The sequence below is a fragment of the Cyprinodon tularosa genome, unplaced genomic scaffold (assembly GCF_016077235.1).
Source record: "Cyprinodon tularosa strain WSP-4 unplaced genomic scaffold, ASM1607723v1 ctg543, whole genome shotgun sequence".
NCBI classification, from domain to species: Eukaryota; Metazoa; Chordata; class Actinopteri; order Cyprinodontiformes; family Cyprinodontidae; genus Cyprinodon; species Cyprinodon tularosa.
This window is the reverse complement of record NW_024039278.1, coordinates 292,223-304,320: the sequence shown is the minus strand read 5'-3', so window position 1 is coordinate 304,320 and position 12,098 is coordinate 292,223.

The following is a 12,098-nucleotide window of genomic DNA, read 5'->3' as shown; positions in this document are numbered from 1 at the left end:
GAGGAAGGATCTGTGATAACGCTCCCTGGTGCATTTACGGTGCAGCAGTCATTGAAGGAGCTCTCCAGTTCTGCAACAGCTTCATGTATGAGGTGGGAGACATTATCCAAAAGAGATGTTAATTTAGTTAGGATCCTTTTGCTTCTCACCTGCTGCACTGGGTCCAGAGGGCATCCAACCACAGAGTTGGCCTTACTGATCAGCTTATCCAGCCGCTTTTTCTCAGCTACAGATTAGCCACCGCTCCAACAGACAGCTCCATAGAAGATGGCTGATGCCACAACAGAATAAAAGAAGGTCTTTGAACACCAAAGATTTTGCCATACTGTCCAGATATTACTGTATTTGTCAGTCAAGACAAGTAATCTTAATCACTGCAGCAGTCTAAAGGAAAAAAAATAAAAAAAATTCAAAAAATATTTTATGTTAAACATGCAGCTAGAAGAAAACTGAAAGAAAAGCTGTGTTCTTTTGTATATACTTTAAAATATGCTTTATTCATACAAAGAAGGAATTCATGGGCATAAAGAGACTAAAGCATGGCTTTAATGCAACATAAGACTGACCCAGTATTATCAGTTGTAACAATAAAATAAAAATCAGGAAACAAAGCTAAAATTTAGAACATGGCCTCTTAAATGTTGTTGTTAACAGAGACATTAAAATAAAGTTTATTATTTATTAAAGCAAAGACAAACATCTTAACTTATTAAATAATGGTCTTTACACAGATGAGTCTCAGACTGAGGTTTTTAGATAATCAAACAGATGCATGTTTGGTGTTAAACAAATTAAACACTCCATGAAAACAATGAATTTAACATTTCAAGGATTTTGATGCAAAAGTATTTTGAATCGAAATGTATAAATTAAATACAAATATTTACAACCATTTCCTACACTAACTCTGTAGATAACCTGATGAGAGTCCGGGGCCTTTGGGGCGACAAGCATGATGTGACGACCATGCTTGTCCATGGAAGGTATATAGTTGCCTATAAGTGCTTTCACGTTTGCGAAACAGGCTTAATCATAGGCTGTGACTGGCAGATAGATTGAAAGCGGCAATGACACTGGCAGTAACAGCAACACTGTAAAATAATAATTTTTATGTGATTTAGCATTTGTGTGAGCATGAGGATTTTTTTCCAACCTCTTCCCCAGAGACAGAGTAAGGTGGGGTAAGATTCAGTGGAGGCCAGCCACTATTGGTTTTAGCCTTTGGCCAAAGAGATGCTTGAGGCTACATGTGTGCCTGAACCTCCAGAGGCATCAAACCACAGAATGGGGCCATTTTTAAGTGCTAAGTTGTGTTAGCATTTTAGGTGACAGCTTACAAATAGATGAAACTGTTAAAACTAGGGCTGTATTTATATTCGATACAGATACATGCAGAGTCAGAAAGCCCACAGCAGTAGAGCTACTCATGCCAGTTTTTCTGCTTGAAGTCAAAATAGTTTTTTGGCTATTTGCTGATTTCAAATAGCCATCACCTATACAGATTTAAAGTCAGATGCACTACAATCGATAAACATTAGGGGGAATCATAGAGATTATTTTAGATATGAACAACCAGGATTGCTACAAATGTGCAGTAGTAGTCTAAATTGTCAAAATAATTCCCTGGACATGTGGACAGAATTATAAAACATCTATTCATGCAGTTGATGTGCAAAAGAAGTAGTGTTAAATAGTAAGAAAATGGTATTGATGATAATTAAGCTACAGTAAATAATTGCAATAAGCATCTGATCTGCTAGTTTGCCAAACAGGCTTAATGTGCTGTCTCATCGTATGGGGGACTTTATTCATACACAGCCAGAGCATTAGTTAGTAGGTTGTTTTAAAAGCTCTGTTATGGTTTTAAATAGAATTGGTAAAAGCAATAGTGATATTTGAAAACACTTATAGGCAAGTATATACCTTCCATGGACAAACAGAACTGGTGCTATTTAAGGTATTTGCCAGAAGGGATCTTCAAAATGAAGTAATGTTAGCATTACATTTTCTGTCAGACATATTGAAAAAGACAATAATATACTCTATAAGATAAAAAAATACTTTTATTCAGTCACATTAAATTTACTAATAAATTCAATTAGAGCACAAAAAATCCTGAAAAAAATTAGTCAATAAATAGCTAAGCTGAAATTAGTTGCCTTACTCTATTGATATGAGTTAATTCTGGAAATAACAGGTGTATTGGTCTGGGCAAAGTTTATAAGACAGCTCCAAGAATTTGTAATCGACAGCTTTATTTAACAGCCATTCTGAATGTTGAATTCAATAACTGCCATAGGTCATGCTAATTTTTTCACATGTCATATTTCAAATCTATAAAAAAGCAGAGAGTCCGTTTAAACAACACAAACATGTAAATGCACCAAGTGCAAGCTCTGGACAGGATTTTGTGGTATATATTGGATTTTTGATTTTTTTTTATATCCATTATAGCTTTTAGAGAGCTTTGAAGTATCTTGCTGAATAAAAAAAAAAAGAAAAAAGAAGCATAACCTTTCTTCACCCTCATCCCCTCTTATCAGAGTGGAGGTTACATCTGATATCGATAACCCTGCACATGGGGAGGAAACACTGAATGACACTAGCAGATTTACTCACATATTTTCAATCCAAATGGATTAAATCAGCAACTGTAGTTTCAGCAAAATATCAAACTATGTAACCCAAGGACAGGTAAGTGGGAAAAAGACAGAGATATTTGCTTGTAGGATATATTATGAACAACGCAGTTAACATATTACTTTACAATATATACCTCTACTATAAGAATAAGTGCTGACTTATTTAATTGCATTTGCAATATAGCTGCTTTTAAACAAAACACATTTATCAAATCACATAGGCACTTTGTTGTTCAAGCCTTTTAGGTGGCTGGCATACAGATCAATGGATGGGAGGACAATTAAGCACTTTTCCATACAACAGTAAGAGCAAAATCCTATGACATGGAGTCTAGAATAGCTAGCCCGCAAAAATAAAATTATATTTTCAAATGCTATGTATGACGTTATACACATTGCTTTGTTTTTAAAAGATATAAATGTAAAAAATATAACAGTGGATTTCTGGGGGACAGTGATTCCCCTACATGTTATGAATGCTCGCGTACCTTAAATGATAAATTATGAAAAGTTTAGTTTGTGCCTTCAAGTCGTTTGCCCATAGGAAGACATTACTTGGATATAACCTAATGGAATATCTTCGGAACAGCTCCAAATGACACAAAACTCATATGGGTGAGTAGAACATGATGTAATAACGTAAAATCAAGGGCCCAATGTCAAAAAACCGGCGCTTCCCTTTAAAGAAAACTAATAGGAATTCGATACACTGTTGTTTTTTGTGTTGCGCCACTAAAGATGGATTAACACTTAATATAATCAAAAAAAATATATATATATATCAAGCTAAAAATGTCTGGTTTTTGGTGCAATATCTACATAGGTGTATAGAGGCCCATTTCCAGCAACTATCACTCCATGCTAAGAAATTTAAGATTTTCTACATGGTCACTGCATGAAAAGTGGGATTTTCGTCAATATGCGGCACTGTAGATTGTCGTGGAACTTCAGGTTAGCGGCAGTTTACGACAATTTGCAGGCTTCGCCGAAAACTCCCGTAAATTGTCAGAAATTGACGTGGACTTTGTTAGGCAGTGTTCCCCCCATGCCTCCCCCCCATGGAATTCTAGGGGAGGCTTTAACATGTAAATGAACATACTGTGAGCTATACAAATGCAAATCAGGGTTGCAGGGGTTTTTTTACTCCAAGTGACATTTTTCTAAAAGGTAAGAAAATCTCTGATACAAAGAGATCAGGCTCAGTATAGCCTCTTACATTTTAGCTTGAATTGATTTATTTAATTAAAGTATAGAGACCAAAACAGATCTTTAGCTGACAGAGCAATACATTTAGAGCAGTAATTATAAAAAAAAAAAAAAATTGCATTTAAGATAAAAAAATAAAATGTTGTCTGTCAATATGCTCAATTCACAATTACTTAGGTGGAAAAGTTTCAAGAAATGAGTCTGAGATGATTCACTTTATAACATGGCGCATTATCCTGTTGGAAGTAGCCATCAGAAGATTGGTACACTGTGGTCATAAGGTCCGGCTAGGTCAAGATCCGCAATTGCAATCGCACCAAACAGGAAAAAGAACATCGACAAATTCCGGTTCGTCAAATTAAAATATAGCAGCAACAGATCGGTGACTAGAAATTATAGCACAATTCTTATATATTAAAAAAAAAAAACTAACACCGTTTATTTAAATGATTGGATCCAAACTATTGGTTATTCACCAACGATGAAGCAGATTTCTCATCTCCATCAAAATATTTATTTTATACCGAGGGACTTAAACTTTAATCAAATCCATTCAAAAGAAACTTCTTATTACAGGAATGAAAAGAGATGCTTGGGAGAAGAGAACAAGTTCATTCAAAAAAAGCAGTTTTGAATTATCCTTATCCCAGTTACAAAAATCTACAAAAATATAAATATATATTTGGGCAGAAACTGAACATATGCTGGATGATGGTGAGATTTTTTTAATATGTCATATTAAATTAAGCGCTCACAGGGTTCATACAGGAATGAGTGACTCTAATTTAATGCTATTTGAAATGATTTTAATGCCATCAACAAGAACCATGTACACAAGTTATTAGCGTACATGAAATATGAAGGAGCTGCAAGCACAGTTCCATGACTCCTGTATGTATGTAAACACACACACACACATATACGTATATATTTATCCTCTAGCTTTTTCTCCGCCTGGAGCGATATAATATATCTGACGAAATTGTTTTTATAAGCATTTTTTATTAAAGAATTATAAATACTTTGATAAACATATTTAAATAATTTTAGTGCCAATTAAGGCCTTGATTTTAAAAAAATGAATGATTTTTTAATTATTTTTATTGATCCGCGGAAACCCTGGTTCATCTCGCGCATGCTCTTTACGATCTCCAAGAAACTCAGAGCGGCGCGGAGGAAAATTATATTAAAAAAGAATATTCAGAGTATATACAAATTTATACAGATGCTTCTAAAACATTAAATGAAAAAGTAGGTATAGCATTTGTAATCCCAGATTTAAATATTATGAGGAATAAAACAATAACAGATACATTGGCAGTGTATACAGGTGAATTAATGGCTATCTTAATGGCTTTAGAATGGATTGAGGAAACAAAAGACAGGGAGTTTTTAATTTGTTCAGATTCAAGTAGTGCATTAATAAGTATTCTAGAATTTAATTCAGAGTCGAGACAAGATATTATATTGGATATTCTTCACAAAATTTTTAGGATTAAAAATGGTGGTTCTGTTGTTAAATTTGTCTGGATTCCTGCTCATATTGGTGTTATCAGAAATGAGTTAGCTGACAGTTTTGCTAAGAGTGCTGTAAAAAAGGATATTGATTTAAACATTAACATTAGTAAAAATGAGTTAAAGAATATTATAAAAATGTATTTCAAGAAGAAATGGCAAGAACAGTGGGATAAAGGAGGGATTTTAGATTTTAGATAAAGGAGAGATTTTATTATAGTATTCAAAAAAAGGTTGGAGAATTAAGAAAATGTAATAGAATTAAAAAAGAAGAAGATGTTATATCTAGAATAAGGTTTGGACATACAGGATTAAATAGTACTCTTAAAATAATGAATAAGCATAATACAGGGTGTTGTATTTGTGGGAAATTAGAAACTGTCCAACACATATTTTTAGAATGTAATAAATATACTCAGGAAAGAGAAATGTTGTGTAGAGAGTTAGACAGGAATAAAGTAAACTAGATATAAGGAAATTGTTTCAAAGGTCATCTGGGGATGTAGTTTTTGGGAGTATTTTTAATTTTCTAAGAAGAACGGGTATTTTAGGGAGAATATAAAAGTTTGTCTGAACCATACTCCATTCTGGAAGGTGGCGGTAATGCACCTATAAGTTGTTTGCCAATCGCCATTAAAAAAAAAAAAAGAAGAAGAAGAAGAAGAGCGGCGCGGTGTGCAGCCACAGTGGAGGATGTATGCTTTGCTTTGTGCAGGCGGTCTGGAGCGTCTTGATTTCGGGGTAAAACTCCTCTTGGACACGATGGCGACTCTGCATCGAACAAGACGAACTCAAAGAAGAGATGCTAGCGGTAAATATATGTTCGATTACTGCCTGCTAGGCTAAAAGCAGCCTAGCCTAAGCTACGGCTAATAGCAGCCTAGCCTAAAGCTACCCCTAATAGTAGCCTTGCAAGAACAAGCTTTATTAAAGTGTATTTTTTGTGATTCACAGGAAGCAGTACGCCGTCTTCACAACTCGGAGACTAATTGCAGGCGCTATGAACCGGAACAAGGGTAAGATTTGAAGAATATGCTTTCATTCTGCGGTAAAAGGCAATGGATACGGATAGATACCGATCATAGCTTTACATTTTGTTTTCACAGACTACTGTCGCCTCACAATGAGGCGGTGACCTATTTGCTCTGAGCCATATCAGCAAGTCCAGATTTGCACGATGTTGATAAAGACGACATTGTGTGTAAGTGACTTGTTTTAATGTTTTCTCCTTCCTTGTTACTGTGACTTGCGTTTGATTTTTTATTTATACCACTCTCATTTAATTGTTTTCCAGCTGCCTGTAAGACGTATTTTCAGACGGTACGCAGGAGCTTCAGATATACGCAGCCAGCCAACACGCTGTGTGCGGAGGCAATCTGCTCGGAGTCGGGCCAGAAGAAAGAGGGTAAGACTTTATTTGGTGACTATTTTTCAGGTGCATTGATAGATGTGTTGTGTCCATACGCAGTGTGCTGATTAATTGTTTTTTTTTTTCAGCTGCTGAAAGCGAGGCAGAGTGTGCTAGCAGATGAGGAAGTGGAACTCTGGAAGTCCGCCGTCGTCAGCGGTGTCTCTGGATGGATTGTACGGTCGCCGCCATTTCGTAGGCCGGATCTCACTGAACTCTGTGTTAAGCTGCAGTCCCGGTTAGAAGCGATGCCTTAGTACAGGGCCACGCACAGTAGGCGTCTGCACATCGGACCTGCCTCGGAGGGAATGCTGCCAGTTACCTCCAACCCCGAGGAAGCAAACGGACCGTTCACGGACTTTTAATTTTTAGAAACGCATGTGTTTGGATATGCGTTGTATATAGTTGTGTGTGTGTGTGTGTGTGTGTGTGTGTTTCAACAAAGCTCTTTCTTTGCATAAACAGCTTCCTGGCAAATGTTCATTTCCTGTATAAATTCATTCATGTCCTTGATGGTAGCATAATAATTGTGTAGTAGTGTAGGATAACATAAATACACACCATATGAATGAATAAATGTATGAATGAATAAATATATATATATATATATGAATAAATATATATATGTAAATTTATATGTAAATATATATATATGCCAACCAATCACGAGCGACTTTACTTGTTTAAAAAGAAGTGGTTCCGTCCAATACTCAGTAAGAAAATTTAAGCCTGGTGTGGCCACGTGTGGTTTTGCTGCCAATCACGAGCAATTTCATTTGTTTGAGAATAGTGGTTTCAGCCAATACTGAGTAGGTTATTCAAGCCAGACCTGGCCAGCCGCGCGGGTCTGCTGCATTCATATGCTAATTAGGGCCATTAGTACAGCTGATCGCTCTCCACATACGTCAGAGTCCGTTTCCGACTATTTGTGGCACGACAAACGCGGACAAGCACGGGTTGCAAAGTGTCGGAAACTGACGAAAATCAGGCAGATCTGCGGGAGTTTACGGGGGTTTACGGGGACGAAAATCTCACTTTTCATGCAGTGGGTGGGTACTACTCCCTTCAGAGGACAGCACAAACAGGCTCTAACCAGAGTAGAAAAAGAAGTGGGAGGCTGCGTTGCACAACTGAGCAAGAAGATAAGTACATTAGAGTCTCTAGTCTGAGAAACAGACGCCTCACAGGTCCCCAACTGGCATCTTCATTAAATAATACCCGAAGAAACACCAGTGTCAACATCTACAGTGAAGAGGCTGCTGCGGGATTCTGGGCTTCAGGGCAGAGTGGCAAAGAAAAAGACACATCTGAGACTGGCCAATAAAAGAAAAAGATTAAGATGGGCAAAAGAACACAGACGTTGGACAGAGGAAGACTGGAAAAAAGTGTTGTGGACGGATGAATCCAAGTTTGAGGTGTTTGGATCACAAAGAAGAACGTTTGTGAGACGCAGAACAAATGAAAAGATGCTGGAAGAATGCCTGACGCCATCTGTTAAGCATGGTGGAGGTAATGTGATGGTCTGGGGTTGCGTTGGTGCTGGTAAGGTGGGAGATTTCTACAGGGTGAAAGGGATTCTGAATAAGGAAGGCTATCACTCCATTTTGCAACGCCATGCCATACCCAGTGGACAGCGCTTGATTGGAGCCAATTTCATCCTACAACAGGATAATGACCCTAAACACACCTCCAAATTGTGCAAGAACTATTTAGAGCAGAAGCAGGCAGCTGGTATTCTATCAGTATCAGTATTAGTGGCAAGGGCAGTCACTAGATCTGAACCCCATTGAGCTGTTGTGGGAGCAGCTTGACCATATGGTACGCAAGAAGTGCCCATCCAACCAATCCAACTTGTGGGAGCTGCTTCTGGAAGCGTGGGGTGCAATTATTCCAGATTACCTCAACAAATTAACAGCTAGAATGCCAAAGGTCTGCAATGCTGTAATTGCTGCAAATGGAGGATTCTTTGATGAAAGCAGTTTGATGTAAAAAAAAAAAATCTTATTTCAAATACAAATTATTATTTCTAACCTTGTCAATGTCTTGACTCTATTTTCTATTCATTTCACAATGTATGGTGGTGAATAAGTGTGACTTTTCGGGAAAACACAAAGTTGTTTGGGTGACCCCAAACTTTTGAACGGTAGTGTAAGTTAATTAGTTAATTTGAAATATTTTATGATTAGTGTATATAATAATAAAATATTTTGTAAGTTTTTTGTGTGTAAATTCCTTAGGAAATAATTTTTAAGGTAAACTGTTTGTTTTCTGTCATTTGACAAACATAAGCTTAGGTAGACCATAAAGTGCTTGTGCAACTTGGAAATTAATGAACAAGATAGTGTTACAAATTTTCATTCAAAAATAATAGTTTTTCAACATTTTTTTTTTTGACACAACTTCACCAGCCTTTGAAAATACTGTTTAACAAGGCACTGAATATGCTAACATGCATAAGAACATAAGTGCAAGTCTGTATAAATTGGAATACTGTTTTTTTTTTCCCTTACTGGTTCTCCAATGGATTCCATTCTGCTTCTGTTGGCCTCAGAAAGGTAGAACTGGACTTTAACAGCACCAGCTGCAGTCACACTTGCATCTAAACGAGGCCACAGCTTGCTACCTAAGAGAGAAAAGCAGATGCTAGCAAGTGTAACATGTAAAAGAAATAGCTGATCTTAATATAAATAATAGATAACTTCAAATGGTATCATGAGAAACGGAGGCCTAGGGTGTTTCATAAAATCTATGTCTAGAACACAACATTGTGATGCATTCGGTGGTCAGCCTCTTTATTTTCTTGGTGGTTTTAGTGTGGCTGCAAAATCACTTTGAATCTGGGATTAAGGAGGGTAGTTATAGATGGGATGATCATGGATTGCAACATTTGAGGCTTTTCCCGTAGTTGCCTTATGAGGTTATTCTCTAACTTTGAGTGAAGCTGGTGGTACTGGCTTTGTCAGCTCTTCCTGAAAGCTTGACTCCAGCATTTTCATGAGGCAGAAACAGTCTTCTCTACAGATAGCTCACCAGTAGCATCATAAAATAGACACAGCAAAGAAAGGCACCCTCCAACAGCGTTGAACTCATCTGATGTTAATATAGGATGTCAGTTTGCAGGCCAGCAAATGTTGGTCCACCAACTCCCTTAACTCAATCAACACTGCAACATTAATTATGTGCTGTTCCACCTGGTTGCCGCCTCTTGCATCAGCTTCAGCTCTTGTTGCCCCAGAGGACGCTGTACTTGTGTAAGCTTCCAGTGTTAAATACACAGATAAAATCATTGTAGTAAGAACATAAAAACTATTAGATGTATTATAACTTAATAATGGGTAAGAGCCTTCCTTAGCAGTGGTGCTGTTTCTAAAGTAGCCGACCAGCTTTGGCCCGGATGCCAGAGAGCACAGGGTGCTTCAAGTTACTTTTTTACCACCAGATTCACCGTTTGGGCTATGCAGATGTGGTGCTGAAGCTTCAGCTCCCTCACACAGGCAACCATCTTAGGAGCACTCCCCGTCATCATGTTAGTGATTCCTCACTCCTCCATCAGGGATGTCTTCACAAGAGCTATACTTTTAGCGGTGTGTGATTGGGGGAATGACGTCACCCGCAGCAGTGCTGCATTGAGCCTAATTTTGTCATCAAGAAAATGGCATGCTACGGTACAGCCAGCACTAATGTTGAAGGAGCTCCAGATATAAGTAGTTAGGCTAACATCAGCAACCTCTCCTACTTTAGCCTTAGCCTTCTCCTTAGCAGACTCAAACTTCTCTTCCACCATGAACTTTAGAGCCTAAAGTAAAAATAATCATAAAACCAAATCATGAGGCAAACAAAATACTCTTTCATTACAATGAATGCATCCCTAAACACCTGCCTAGTTGGCAGAACATAATTAGGACACAAATGGCCTAAATTCAACCCCATCCACAATGCTGCAGAGCTGTATTCATCACTACAAGGTGGACTAGGAGCTCATCCAACTCTTCCTTCTTGGTGGCTTGTTAGAAGAAAAATAAATGCAGTTTCAGTTTTCTGCTTTGGTTGCTACTCATTTGCACAATAAACAAAATACTATTCAGAATACATGGGGGTCATGTGTATACTATTCTAATAATGTACCATGGCTAAGGATGGCTCCAGTTGCCTTCCTATTCTCATGCAAGGCAAGATAGTGCCTCAGCATGGAGGGGGTGTTGTGGTGGCACTGGAGGTAAGGCTTAAATGGGCCTATATCCTTAAGATATTAGGTGGAGATAATTAGAACAGCCCAAGTGAGATTCTTAATTGACTGGTAAGGAGAGCAGTGGGTGTGTTTGATTTCAGAGGCTGCATCCTCTACGGACCCCGGTCTACTGGAAGACGTCCAGCTCCCACCTATTCGACAGGGCAGCAGGTTTGGCTATCCACCAGAGACATTCCTCTAAAATCTATGTCTAGGAAGTTGTCTCCTCGCTTCATTGGCCCATACAAGATCGAGTCGATCATCAGTCCCTCTGCTGTCCGCCTGCATCTTCCTCCTTCTCTCCGCATCCATCCCACCTTCCATGTCTCGCAGATCAAACCCGTCCTGACCAGTCCACTTTGCCCTCCTTCCGACTCCCGTCCTCCCCCCCGTGACATTGATGGGCATCCTGCCTACACCGTTCGCCGGATCGTGGACTCCCGTCGTCGGAGCCGAGGTTGGCAGTACCTGGTCGACTGGGAGGGCTACAGTCCGGAGGGCCGGACGTGGGTTCCTGGTTCGTTCATTTTAGACCCTTCACTTATTAACGATTAGCATTCTTCTCTGCCTTCTTGCTCTTTTGGACCGCCAGGTGGCGGTCGTTGAGGGGGGGCTACTGTTGGGATCTGGAGGCTTGTCTACTTTCTCCACCAAAGGGCGCATGAGACCTTCCTCCTGAGGGCATGAGCTGACTTCAACATCTGTTTCCCATCTGCTCATCAAGAGCCCTACTTTAGGAGGAGGAGGCTGACACTTCCCTGCCAGAGTGTTTGCCAGTAATGGTACCAGCAAAACCTGAGCCAGCTTCTCTGATCTGTTAGTCTGATTTTGTGAACGAATCTCACCCTGTGTTCTTCTGCCTCTCAGATCCTGACTTATCTGGATATCTGTCATCCTGGAGAAAACAATCACTGTCTGGAACCTGCCTGCCTGCCCTCCGCCTCCGTCTTTGCCTCTGCCCTCAGCCTGCCGACTAGCCTCTGGACCCACGTGGTTCCCCCCCTGCTGATCAGCTTCCCCTTTGAGCAGGTATTAATCCAAGTCTTCTGTAAACTGCAAGATTCCTGGATCCACTCTAACAGATCTGTCCTCCTCTAGT